Source organism: Girardinichthys multiradiatus, chromosome 6, assembly GCF_021462225.1.
Source record: "Girardinichthys multiradiatus isolate DD_20200921_A chromosome 6, DD_fGirMul_XY1, whole genome shotgun sequence".
In the NCBI taxonomy this organism is placed as follows: Eukaryota; Metazoa; Chordata; class Actinopteri; order Cyprinodontiformes; family Goodeidae; genus Girardinichthys; species Girardinichthys multiradiatus.
The window spans coordinates 23,800,123-23,814,694 of NC_061799.1; the positions used below are offsets into that span (position 1 = coordinate 23,800,123).

A 14,572-nucleotide genomic window follows, 5' to 3' on the forward strand; every position below is an offset into this window, starting at 1 on the left:
AATTTTTGGAGAGGCCGCTAACCCTCTTTCTTCCTGTTAAAAGGCAACTATAGTGGAACATATTGGTGATCAGGATCTTATTAAGTTACACCTATATGTCCTCAAAACTAACTTTAGAATAATTTGAAAGTTGAAGAAAGTTCTCCTGAACTGTTTGCAGACAGTGCATCAATAACAACAATTAAACTTATATTTTAATGAAAAGATTGTAATCTTTGCATTTATAAAAATGTGACATTCAGTCCTCATTGAGAGACTCTCTGTTCACAGGTACCCCAAAAAACTCACCACAACAAGTTAACATCACTCTTCTTGTTAAAAAAGTTTTTTATTTTTGAATGATAGGCACCCTATCATTCAAAAATAAAAAACTTTTTTGCATCCACCATGCATGCCTGCAGAAGACCTTTTCAATGACACCAACATCTGCTGCACTCACACCTGTAATACCAAGTGGACCTCAACCCTGAAAAAGAAAATGGTTCTAAAGATTTGTTGCTTCTTTATTGGAGCCAAAATATCCTCCATGTTTAGCTGTATGTGTGAACTAAACTCAAAAAGCTTCCACTTTGGGATTACCTGAGGGTTTTCAGGTAAAAACGATATTACTCTTATTGTATTCCTTGCATTATGACAAACCTTTTGTTTTACATTTACTTTACTAATGTACAGTATCTGATTATTCCTGTCTCAAATTTACACTCCCTGATCGTCTAACGAATTAAACACATTATTCCTTGAGGGGAAAATACATCTTAGTGCTTAAAAGGTTAAACAGTTTGTCATTATGGGCAGCAGTTGACTAGAGAGAGAGAGAGAGAGACCCGGGGACCAGAGGATAGCAGGAGCTGAGAAACCATTTAGACTTCATCCTGTCAGAAATTCTTTTACTAATACCCTTTATCTGCATGAGTATTTTGGGCCCATAACTCAGGCGCACATCCTCAAATTGTGCTAAGACAGACATAAAATGCCTTGAGATAAAATGCCTTACAAAGCATTTCTATCACTTGAGCTTCTTAACATTATGTCACGTTGCAAACACAAATTTAAATATATTTTTATGGATTTTATGTAAAAGACCGTATTGCTTATTTGTGAAGCAGAAGAAACATTTCCAATTTTCACAAAGAAAAATGTAAAGGGTTTGCCATACAAACCAGCCCAAAACAAACTTTGTAGCTGAAAATCTGATGGTGGCAGCATCATTATGCTGTCATTACTGTCGAGTTGTAAGGTTTAGAGCAGTGGGCAGTTTTTGATTCTCTTCTGAACTTGTTTGCTGTTGTACCAACATAGCGGACAGCAAACAGCACACTCAAGTTTTTATGGCTTTCTTTCAACACTGGGTTAATTCTTGCCACACGTCATGATTAATAGATGTTCTCGCAGCAGATTCTCCCACCTGAGCTGTGGATCTCAGCAGCTCCTGGTGTCTTGGCCACTCTCTGATTAATGTTCTCCTTGCCCAGCTTGTTTCTGTTTTTTGATAATAGATTGAACAGTGTTCTGTGAGATGTCCATTTATTTTATAACCTAACGCCACTTTAAACTTCTACAGGTCCTTCTCAAAATATTAGCATATTGTGATAAAGTTCATTATTTTCCATAATGTCATGAAGAAAATTTAACATTCATATATTTTAGATTCATTGCACACTAACTGAAATATTTCAGGTCTTTTATTGTCTTATTACGGATGATTTTGGCATACAGCTCATGAAAATCCAAAATTCCTATCTCACAAAATTAGCATATCATTAAAAGGGTCTCTAAACGAGCTATGAACCTAATCATCTGAATCAACGAGTTAACTCTAAACACCTGCAATAGATTCTTGAGGCCTTTAAAACTCCCAGCCTGGTTCATCACTCAAAACCCCAATCATGGGTAAGACTGCCGACCTGACTGCTGTCCAGAAGGCCACTATTGACACCCTCAAGCAAGAGGGTAAGACACAGAAAGAAATTTCTGAACGAATAGGCTGTTCCCAGAGTGCTGTATCAAGGCACCTCAGTGGGAAGTCTGTGGGAAGGAAAAAGTGTGGCAGAAAACGCTGCACAAAGAAAAGAGGTGACCGGACCCTGAGGAAGATTGTGGAGAAGGGCCGATTCCACACCATGGGGGACCTGCGGAAGCAGTGGACTGAGTCTGGAGTAGAAACATCCAGAGCCACCGTGCACAGGCGTGTGCAGGAAATGGGCTACAGGTGCTGCATTCCCCAGGTCAAGCCACTTTTGAACCAGAAACAGCGGCAGAAGCGCCTGACCTGGGCTACAGAGAAGCAGCACTGGACTGTTGCTCAGTGGTCCAAAGTACTTTTTTCGGATGAAAGCAAATTCTGCATGTCATTCGGAAATCAAGATGCCAGAGTCTGGAGGAAGACTGGGGAGAAGGAAATGCCAAAATGCCAGAAGTCCAGTGTCAAGTACCCACAGTCAGTGATGGTCTGGGGTGCCGTGTCAGCTGCTGGTGTTGGTCCACTGTGTTTTATCAAGGGCAGGGTCAATGCAGCTAGCTATCAGGAGATTTTGGAGCACTTCATGCTTCCATCTGCTGAAAAGCTTTATGGAGATGAAGATTTCATTTTTCAGCACGACCTGGCACCTGCTCACAGTGCCAAAACCACTGGTAAATGGTTTACTGACCATGGTATCACTGTGCTCAATTGGCCTGCCAACTCTCCTGACCTGAACCCCATAGAGAATCTGTGGGATATTGTGAAGAGAACGTTGAGAGACTCAAGACCCAACACTCTGGATGAGCTAAAGGCCGCTATCGAAGCATCCTGGGCCTCCATAAGACCTCAGCAGTGCCACAGGCTGATTGCCTCCATGCCACGCCACATTGAAGCAGTCATTTCTGCCAAAGGATTCCCAACCAAGTATTGAGTGCATAACTGTACATGATTATTTGAAGGTTGACGTTGTTTGTATTAAAAAAATTTTTCTTTTATTGGTCGGATGAAATATGCTAATTTTGTGAGATAGGAATTTTGGGTTTTCATGAGCTGTATGCCAAAATCATCCGTATTAAGACAATAAAAGACCTGAAATATTTCAGTTAGTGTGCAATGAATCTAAAATATATGAATGTTAAATTTTCATCATGACATTATGGAAAATAATGAATTTTATCACAATATGCTAATATTTTGAGAAGGACCTGTATACAGTTTGATATCTCACCTGTCTGATGTGGGGGTTTTTTATCTTCATGATGCTGTTTGTTCACTAATGTTCTCTAGAAAACCTCAGAAGCCTTCACAGAACATCTGGATTTACACTGAGACTAAATTACACACAGGTGGACTCTATTTACTAATTAGTGCAATTGGTTGCACTGGATTTCATTTAGGGTTATCAGTGTAAAGGGGGCTGAATACCAATGCACAGCACACTTTTCAGATTTTTATTGATAAAACATTTTGAAACCATGAATTATTTTTATTCCACATCGCAATTATATACCAATGTATGTTGATTTATCACATACAACCTCCATAAAATAAATTGTATGGAGGTTTTATGTGAAAGAGGTGTGAATACTTTTACAAGGCACTTTATTCCTGTTGTGTCACTGTTGTAAATAAGAATTTCCTTTTAAACAATTCTAACTTTATTGGTATAGCTGTTCACTCATGCATTGTTTACCATGAAAGTCTAAGATCTTTTAAATGACTCATCAAGCACTGAAGACATCTGGGTGGTTAACAGATTAAACAGGTCCTTAAAAGGGCTGCAGCTGCAGCTGGTTCTTGGCAAGGCAACAAGTGGAGGGACATATAAGGATTATTCATCACCCTATCTGCATAAGTAACTTGGGCAAAAGGCAGGAATAGCTCCAAACTGAGGTTAATGAACTTCGCCAGTTTCATAGTAAGGCAGACAGCGGTACATCTTCAGGCCCCAAAGACAGCAGGACTGTTTCTAGAGAACTTACATTATCGAAAATCATGGAAACAGTCATTTTAAAATGACACTGGAAAAGGGGAATACTTTTTTAGGTTATTTCAATATTTTAGGGAATAGAATGGCATCGTTGTGTTTTTATACATACATTTTGTTGTTTTACAAACACATTTCCCATACTGAAAATCATCACGATGTACCACCATCTCTCTATTTTCAATGTCAGGTTATTGAATTTTAGGTCACTCTATGGGCTGCAGCTGACAAACTGTGAAGGGGGAAAATCACTAAAGAAATTCTGATCATAACCGACCTTTAATTATCATTTGTCCTTGAGCCAAATGCAGACAAAGTTCCGGGGATTTCTGGATATATTTTATACTTCTAAAAAAAGAGAGCCATACAGGACACTGTGTACTCACTGTTTCCTCTGGGCTGCCTTTTTGCTCTTTTTTCAGTCTCCTCGAGTTTGGGGATTCAGAAGCGTCAGCTGCGTCCTTCCATTGCGCCTCGGCGGAATGTTGACTGAAATAAAAAGGGGCGCACAGCTACAGGTTGCAGCGCTCACTTACAGACGATCCGGCAGCTAGTGACCCCTGGTGATGACACAAAACTCCACTGAGGGAGAAATATCAGCAGATCCCAGAGGCTGCCGTGTTACTGATGCGCAATCCATAAATAAATCAAATCCAAAGTTTATTAATGAAAGGCGCGTAAAAATCACCAGCTTTGCGCCTCCGGAGTGGCGCACATCTGTTGGCTTGCTTTGGCTGGGAGCGGGGCTGCATGAGTCTTCAAAACTATGCGATAAGATGCTCCAGTCTCCTCATCTGCGCCTGTTGAGGTGGGAGGAAGACAGCGGGGTACCGGGTGTCGTGTCCGTGATGCAATGCGGGTACAGTCAGCGCTTTGGCCCGCAGTCTTCTTCTCCCAGTGTGTGCAGAGATCCTTTCGCTCCGGTCGTTATCTGCGGAGGCGCGGCGCACATTCGTCTTAATTAACGCCAACCGGGTTTGTCTGCTGAAAGGCGAGTGAGAGAAAGAGCACATCTGTATCTTGCTCATGGTGTGCTCCTGCATGTCACAGCGCATAAGCACACTCAAAAGTCTGAATTGGGCGTCATGCGTCTTGATAAGGGCACGCCAATAAATAAATAAATAAAGGCGCAAAAAGGCAGGGGCTCCGTTAACTGTCCGGTAAGAGGTGACCGGGATGAACAAGTATGTCTGGTGATGAGGATGGATGTGCATCCCTCGAGTTTATATTCATGTCTTTGACAGCTTTTATCCTCCCCTTTAACCCTCTACATGGCAATTGAACTATGATTGAAACTATGATTGCTTGTTTCCGGTTGAAGATTATTTGTTCATGTTCTTGAAGGTCAATGCAGAGAGGTAGGTTGCAAAGTCCTGCCTGCAAAGACCTGGCGGGAAAATGTTACATACAAAGGTGTGCCATCAATGTATAGAAACTCAAATATTAAGCCTATTCCCTTTTGCCAAACAGCTCAAGCACAGTCAGACTAGATGTAGAGCATCTAATCAAAAGCATTCCATTGCTGCTCTGGCTCTAAGTAAAGGGTGATAGTAATGCTGGAAGGTAGATATTTAGCTCCATCCATCTTCTCATCTGAAGAAAAACATTACAACGACATGGTCCTGCCAGCAACTCTAAATACCTTTTCTGTCGATGCTGTAGAAAAGCATCCCCACATCACGATGCAGCCCCCACCATGTTTCACCATCAGAATGGATAATTAAGGGTGATGTGCAATCTTTGGAACCCCCTCCCCCCCCCCAAAAAAAAAAAAAAAACAGGCTAGAAGGTACAAAAGGTCAGTTTTGAATGCAATTCCTCCGTCTTTGAACAAATGTCGGAAACTATCTTCAAGCTCGTATATTTAAAAATAAAAACCGCTTGCATTTTCTAGTCAGGCAAATAAGCTATTATACAAACATGTCACACAGCCACATGCTGTTGCTCATTGCTGTTGAGTGTAGTATTTTAACACAAACAACTGATTCTTTTTAGGCAGTGCAGGACTTTTCCAAAAAATGAAATATCCTCCTGCAGTTCTGACAGGATCTGAAGGTAGTTATGTGAATGTTAGTAACCATTCTGTTTACCTAAGACCAAACAAGAAAATATTAAAAGTTAAATGCCATTTCACAGTTCATAACATTCAGTCAGCGAAAGTTGGAGAGCGCTGTCCTCTTAGACCAGATTACACTCGCACTTCCCACTACCAAATGAGAAGGTGGGAAATCAAGTGGTGGGAGGATACAAGGGACACACAGCTCCTTTTTATGAGACACCACAGTAGAATCAGTGCATTTTTCTTTTACCTGAAACATCACCTAATGGACCTATTGTGGACTCATCAGGAGCAGCCAAGCAGGACATGGCTTTAAGTAGTGACTACCTTGAAATTAGCACTTTGAGTATTTTAATGGACTTGTAATAAGGCTGGGTTTTGGATCCACAGATTGTTGATATGGGTCCATCCAGCACTCCTGCTGCTCTGTCTGCTGAAGTGTGAGAAGCCAAGATCAAACCTGAAGTGCTTCTGTGCAACATAACTGCCAGAAAGGCTATGAATATTCTGCCAGTCAGAGATTGAAACTGCACTGGTAAAGATCATCTTCTTTTTCAGCTTTTAGATTGCACCTTAGAAAGTTTTGTTTGTCACTCAGAAAAATCCTATGCAGAATCAGAATCAGAATCAGCTTTATTGCCAAGTTCGTACATACAAACAAAGAATTTGACTCCGGTACACTTTGCTCTCTGGTTTTGTTTTTGCATTACAGAATATACATATATACAATATACACATATATAAATAAACAGGTGCATTTGCATCTGTATCCTGTTGTTTGGTACTCTATTGAATGGGGGAAGAAACTGTCTCTGTGGCGGCTGGTTTTAGTAAACAGTGCTCTGTAGCGGCGGCCTGAAGGTAAAACTCTGAACAGTTTATGTGCAGGGTGTGTGGGGTCTGCAGAGATTTTGGCAGCTCTTTTCCTGATCCTAGACCTGTATAAGTCCTGGATGGAGGGAAGGTCAGCTCTGATTATTCTCTCTGCAGTCCTGATTATTTGTTGCAGTCTGGACCTGTCCTGTTTTGTGGATGAGCCAAACCACACTGAGATGGATGAAGACAGGACAGACTGAATGATGGCAGTGTAGAAGATGACCAGCAGCTCCTGTGGAAGGTTGAACTTCTTGAGTTGCCTCAGGAAGTACAGTCTCTGCTGGGCCTTCTTTCGAACAGTGTCTATGTGCGAAGACCATCTCAGGTCCTCAGAGATGGTGGTTCCTAAGAACCTGAAGTGGTCCACAGCTGACACGGTGTTGTTGAGGATGGTGAGGGGGGGTGTGTTCTCTGAAGGTCCACCACCATTTCCATAGTCTCGAGTGGGTTGAGTTCCAGGTGGTTCTGACCGCACCAGTGTACCAGTCGATCCACCTCCTGTCTGTATGCAGACTCATCACTGTCCTGGATCAGTCCAATGACAGTGGTGTCGTCTGCAAACGTAAGGAGTTTCACGGACGAGTCCGCTGAGGTGCAGTCATTTGTGTGCAGGGAGAAGAGGAGTGGGGATAGAACACACCCCTGGGGGGCACCGGTACTTATTGAGCTGGATCGGGAGAAGATGCTCCCCAGTCTCACCTGCCGCTGTCGGTCCGTCAGGAAGCTGTTGATCCACTGACAGGTGGAGGCTGGGACGTTGAGCTGTGTGGGCTTCTGGTGGAGGATGTCTGGTATGATAGTGTTGAAGGCCGAGTTGAAGTCTACAAACAGGATCCTGGCGTACGTCCCTGGGTGGTCGAGGTGTTGCAGGATGAAGTGTAGACCTAAGTTAACAGCATCATCTGCCGACACATTTGCTAGATAAGCAAACTGCAGGGGGTCCAGCAGGGGGCCTGTGATGTCTTTCAGGTGCTTCAGCACCAGCCGCTCAAAGGACTTCATGACCACAGACGTCAGGGCTACAGGCCTGTAGTCCTTTAAACCTAGGATGGTGGGTTTCTTGGGCACCAGGATGATGGTGGATCGTTTGAAGCAGGTGGGGACCTCACATTTCTCCAGTGATTTGTTGAAGATCCTTGTGAAGATTGGAGCGAGTTGATTTGCACAGGCTTTCAGGCATGATGGGGAGACGTTAACAGGTCCTCCAGCTTTCTTTGTTTTCATGCGCTGAAAGAGCCTGTTTACCTCTTCCTCGGAGATCTTTAGTACAGGCAGAGGATCTGAAGGTAGGGGGTTGGTAGCTTTGTGGGAAGAATTTGTTCCTGAATGGGATGTGGAGGAGATGATTTGAGGCGTGAACGGCTTCTTGTCATGTCTGCAGTAGAAGCCATTCAGATGATTAGCCAGGCGAGGATTCTGTTCAGGATGGGTGAGGGGGGGGTGCTCCTGTAGGCAGTCAGGTTTCTCAGACCAGTCCATACAGCCGAAGTGTCACCAGTAGAAAGGCTGTTCTTAAGCTTCTCACTGTAGCTTTTATTGGCTGATTTGATATCCTTTGTTGTTAAAAATCAAATTCTTCTTTCTCTTACACAACACCTGTTTATCTGGTTTCTTCTTGCTGCCTCGTTTGTTGCAGACTGAGTGTTCTGGTTCCTCAAGCATCCTCACACCAGTAAATTATCGCACATTGAGCTTCATGCAGCAACTTAGGAAAATAAAACAGTATGTCATCTCATGCATGAAACAACAGCTTGTGCACTTGCTTGCTTCATTTCTATTTGAGTGAAAATCTTCTCATCTCTTCTCCTGCAACACAGGGAAAAGAGAGGAGGCATCACTGAGGCTTTTCGTTGAGAGTGTAAGGGTCATAAGGAACCTTACAGAAAATGGTGTGGGACTTTGCTGCTGCAGACATTGGAAGATAACATCAACAACTACCTACTCATAGTTGCACAGCTTCAATTGAGTGTAATAAGATGCAGTCACTCTGACAAACAGCCTCATAAGCACTGCTAGTAAACACCAATTTGCTGGTCAAATTAACTTTAATTGCCATCAAATTAACTCCTGTCTTAAGCATCAAATCCTTGGAGACTTCAACTTGCACATGGTCTGTTTTTGTCTCTTTCATACCTAACCTCAGAACAAGTGTTGTGTGCTGATTGAAATTCACAAATACTAAGCAAACACATCTTCATGAGTTTTTTCTCTAATTGATTTGCTTTGGATTCAAAGGCATTATTAGCTTCCTCTGCTGGGAGATATCCTGGTTTCTTATAAATCTTTGCTAGGCTCTTGGGAATATCTGAGTTTTGCGGCTCAAAGAGCCTAACTTCCTCACCACAAGAAGGAGATAGCAGAGCATATTTTCCTGCTGAGAGAATCCTTCTGAAAAGTCACATGTGCTGTGCATGTGTGATCTTGTTGACTTCTGTATTAACAATTTGAAAATTATATTTTTAAGTGCCACAATGTTGTAATTTTAAAATTGAAAAGCTAAAGTAATCATTAAAATAAATCGGTTTCCTAATCAATTAAAAATAGGCGTGAAAGTTCAGCATTTTTCTCAAATTAAATTTATTTAGCCTCAATGAAAACTCAAAAGCTTCAACTTCAACTACGGAAGAAAAAATACTTGGAATTGGCAAATAATTGTTGTAGTAACTGTTTAAATAAGTACAAAGAAACACAAAAACAACCAAAGATAAAACACAAATATATTCACACTATGTGCTCTACAGAGCTGTGAGAAAGTATGTACCCCTTAAGATTTAAATGTTTCAGACCATAATATCAATTTTAATCAGAATCAGAATCAGAATCAGCTTTATTGCCAAGTTCGTGCATACAAACAAGGAATTTGCCTCCGGTACATTTTGCTCTTTTGTTCTGTTTTTGCATTACAGAATTTACAAATTTTCAATTTACAATATACACATATCTAATAAAAAAGGTGCATTTGCAACATCTGTATGCTGTTGTTCTGTACTCTATTGAATGTTCAACAGAGAAACAGCCTGGGGGAAGAAACTGTCTCTGTGGCGGCTGGTTTTAGTAAACAGTGCTCTGTAGCGGCGGCCTGAAGGTAAAACTCTAAACAGTTTATGTGCAGGGTGTGTGGGGTCTGCAGAGATTTTAGCAGCTCTTTTCCTGACCCTAGACCTGTATAAGTCCTGGATGGAGGGAAGGTCAGCCCTGATTATTCTCTCTGCAGTCCTGATTATTCGTTGCAGTCTGGATCTGTCCTGTTTTGTGGATGACCCAAACCACACTGAGATGGATGAAGACAGGACAGACTGTATGATGGCAGTGTAGAAGATGACCAGCAGCTCCTGTGGAAGGTTGAACTTCTTGAGTTGCCTCAGGAAGTACAGTCTCTGCTGGGCCTTCTTTCGAACAGTGTCTATGTGTGAAGACCATCTCAGGTCCTCAGAGATGATGGTTCCTAGGAACCTGAAGTGGTCCACAGCCGATACAGTGTTGTTGAGGATGGTGAGGGGGGTGTATGGGGGTGGTGTTCTCTGAAAGTCCACCACCATTTCCACAGTCTTGAGTCAGTTCAGTTCAAGGTAGTTTTGACCGCACCAGTGTACCAGCCGATCCACCTGCTGTCTGTATGCAGACTCATCACCGTCCTGGATCAGTCCAATGACAGTGGTGTCGTCTGCAAACTTAAGGAGTTTCACGGACAAGTCCGATGAGGTGCAGTCATTTGTGTACAGAGAGAAGAGGAGTGGGGATAGAACACACCCCTGGGGGGCACCAGTACTTATTGATCTGGATTGGGAGAAGGTGCTAACCAGTCTCACCTGCTGCTGTCGGTCCGTCAGGAAGCTGTTGATCCACTGACAGGTGGAGGCTGGGACGTTGAGCTGTGTGAGCTTCTGGTGGAGGATGTCTGGTATGATGGTGTTGAAGGCCGAGTTGAAGTCTACAAACAGGATCCTGGCGTATGTCCCTTGTTGGTCGAGGTGTTGCAGGATGAAGTGTAGACCTAAGTTAACAGCATCATCTGCCGACCTGTTTGCTCGGTAAGCAAACTGCAGGGGGTCCAGCAGGGGGCCTGTAATGTCTTTCAGGTGCTTCAACACCAGCCGCTCAAAGGACTTTATGATCACAGACGTCAGGGCTACAGGCCTGTAGTCATTTAATCCTACGATGGTGGGTTTCTTGGAAACCGGGATGATGGTGGATTGTTTGAGGCAGGAGGGGACCTCACATTTCTCCAGTGACCTGTTGAAAATCCAGGTGAAGATCGGAGCGAGTTGATGTGCGCAGGCTTTCAGGCATGATGGGGAGACGTTATCTGGTCCTCCAGCTTTCTTTGTTTTCATGCGCTGAAAGAGCCTATTTACCTCTTCCTCGGAGATCTTTAGTGCAGGCAGAGGATCTGATGGTGGGGGGTTGGTTGCTTTATGGGAGGAATTTGTTCCTGAATGGGATGTAGAGGAGATGATTTGAGGTGTGAATGGCTTCTTGTCATGTCTGCAGTAGTTGGCCAGGAGACAACTCTGTTCAGGATGGGTGGAGGGGCTCTTGTAGGCAGTCAGGTTTCTCAGACCAGTCCATACAGCTGAAGTGTCACCAGTAGAAAGGCTGTTCTTAAGGTTCTCACTGTAGCTTCTCTTAGCTGCTTTGATCTCTTTTGTTAGTTTGTTCCTGGCCTGCCTGTACCGCGCCCAATCTCCACTGCTGTGAGCTATCAGACAAAGACAATCTGAGAAACAGTTTTTTTTAAATATTCTCTTCATTTATTAGGGAAAAAGCTATCCAAACCAACCAGGCTTTATGTAAAAAAGAGTTGCGATCCAAAACTAATAACTGGTTGTTTCACCCGTGGTGACATGGTGTGTTGGTGAATGGATGCATCTAAAGGTTGCAGAATAGTAGCTCTCCATCATTGGACTTGGTCACCTACAACATAATCATTGGACTGTAAATATTTTTGTGAATTTATATCATTTGGAGATCTGATCTATTTGTTTACATTTAAATATGCATAATGTGAAGAATAAATTCTAAGAAACGTGAAAATACCATTGCTACCTTTGCAATATTTCTATCAAATAAATTTTTTTGACAGTCGACCATCATTTTGACTTCAACATTATGTCCAGCAACATTTATGCAATTTACATCTGTGGATGTATTTTAATGTAACACCTCAAACACACTGTTTCTTTCTCTGACATCATTGAAAAATTAAAAGCAATAAGTCAATATATTAGAAAGATAACTTTGGACCTTTGCAAGTCTGGTTCTTCCTTTTGAGTAGAATTTTCAGGTATCGGAAGCTGCCACATTCACCTTTTCAAACCATGGGACTGTCCGGCTATCATACCTTTCAGGAAGGGGATATATTTTACACAACAGAGAAGAACATGTTCTTGTGTAAAAGTACTTGTAAAGCCCACAACAAAAGCAAAAACCTTGTGAAGGTGAAGGGCTGAAACTGATAAGAAACGGTAAATTTTCCCAGTGAAAAGAGTCCTGCACTAGCATGGGAAGAAAGACCACTCAGAGAAGAAGAAGCCAATTCCCAACAGCAACATCAAAAAGCTAGATTACAGTTTGCAAACGCATTCAGGGACAACAATCATATTTTCAGGAGACTTATGTGGTCTTAAAAACACTTAAATTTAAGTGTGTGCTCATAATGGTCATTACCTTTGGAGGAGAGAGGGGGAAGCTTGCAAGCTTCAGAACACATTCCACATTGGGAGCATCATTTTGTGTGGGTATTTTTCTGCAGGAGCGACTCATGGACTTCACAAAAAAGAGGACATCATGAGGAAAGAACATGTGAAAATGTTAAAGCAACATCAGCCAGGAAGCTGAAGCTTGAAAAAAAAAATTGGGTCTCCAATCATACCACCAAATTAGTTACACAGTGGCTTAAAGACAAAAAAATATTTTAGAGAGGGCATCAGAAAGCCCTGATCTCATGTGGGCTGAGGTGAATAGGTGTGTTTGGCACCTACAAACCTGACTCAGTTACACCAGATATGTCAGGAGCAATAGTTTGTGGAAGGATACCCAAAACATTTGATCCAGGTCAGAGAGTTTCAAAGCAGGTCTACCAAAATACTGAGGAGGTGTATTACAAATTTGAACAAAATTGAAAAAAAAACTCTTGTTTGTTAAAACTCTTGTAATTATTCTTGTAATAAACAAATACAAATTATTTTGGTAATCCTAAGTTAAACTCTGATTTGATATCAGAGAGTGCGATAAAGGTATTTTAAACAGTGTTTGTAAATATCTGGTAAATTTCTGGGTGATATCTAATACCCAGACAGCATTACTAGAACCCCAGTCTGGGTTATTTTGATCTGTCATACAGTACAGACCAAAGGTTTGGACACACCTTCTCATTCAAAGAGTTTTCTTTATTTTCATAACTATGAATATTGTAGCTTCACACTGAAGGCATCAAAACTATGAATTAACACATGTGGAATTATATACTGAACAAAAAAGTGTGAAACTACTGAAAATATGTCTTATATTCTAGGTTCTTCAAAGTAGCCACCTTTTGCTTTGATTACTGCTCCACACACTCTTGGCATTCTGTTGATGAGCTTCAAGAGGTAGTCATCTGACATGGTTTTCACTTCACAGGTGTGCCCTGTCAGGTTTAATGAGTGGGATTTCAAGCCTTATAAATTGGGTTGGGACCATCAGTTGTGTTGTGCAGGATGTGGATACAGTACACAGCTGATAGTCCTACTGGATAGACTGTTAGAATTTGTATTATGGCAAGAAAAAAGCAGCTAAGTAAAGAAAAACGAGTGACCATCATTACTTTAAGAAATGAAGGTCAGTCAGTCCGAACAATTGGGAAAACTTTGAAAGTGTCCCCAAGTGCAGTCGCAAAAACCATCAAGCGCTACAAAGAAACTGTCTCACATGAGGACCGCCCCAGGAAAGGGAGACCAAGAGTCACCTCTGCTGCGGACGATAAGTTCATCCGAGTCACCAGCCTCAGAAATCACAGGTTAACAGCAGCTCAGATTAGAGAACAGGTCAATGCCACACAGAGTTCTAGCAGCAGACACATCTCTAGAACAACTGTTAAGAGGAGACTGTGTGAATCAGGCCTTCATGGTAAAATAGCTGCTAGGAAACCACTGCTGAGGACAGGCAACAAGCAGAAGATACTTGTTTGGGCTAAAGAACACAAGGAATGGACATTAGACCAGTGGAAATCTGTGCTTTGGTCTGATGAGTCCAAGTTTGAGATCTTTGGTTCCAACCACCGTGTCTTTGTGTGGCGCAGAAGAGGTGAACGGATGGACTCTACAAGCCTGGTTCCCACCGTGAAGCATGGAGGAGGAGGTGTGATGGTGTGGGGTGCTTTGTTGGTGACACTGTTGGGGATTTATTCAAAATTGAAGGCATACTGAACCAGCATGGCTACCACAGCATCTTGCAGTGGCATGCTATTCCATCCGGTTTGTGTTTAGTTGGACCATCATTTATTTTTCAACAGGACAATGACCCCAAACACACCTCCAGGCTGTGTAAGGGCTATTTGACCAAGAAGGAGAGTGATGGGGTGCTGCGCCAGATGACCTGGCCTCCACAGCCACTGGACCTGAACCCAATCGAGATGGTTTGGGGTGAGCTGGACCGCAGAGTGAAGGCAAAAGGGCCAACAAGTGCTAAGCATCTCTGGGAACTCCTTCAA

At 42.4% G+C, this 14,572-nt stretch overlaps 1 protein-coding gene across 2 annotated transcripts in view; it reads right to left on the reverse strand.

Moving 5' to 3' along the window:
• The window catches only part of clcn2a (chloride channel, voltage-sensitive 2a), an 85,948-nt gene extending 80,927 nt beyond the window's left edge, over positions 1 to 5,021 (reverse strand). For both annotated transcript variants that reach the window (XM_047368109.1, XM_047368110.1), the window contains exon 1: positions 4,334 to 5,021. The gene's annotated coding sequence lies outside the window, so the exon portion shown is untranslated. The remainder of the gene's footprint in view (positions 1 to 4,333) is intronic.
• Positions 5,022 to 14,572: the final 9,551 nt, after the last annotated feature.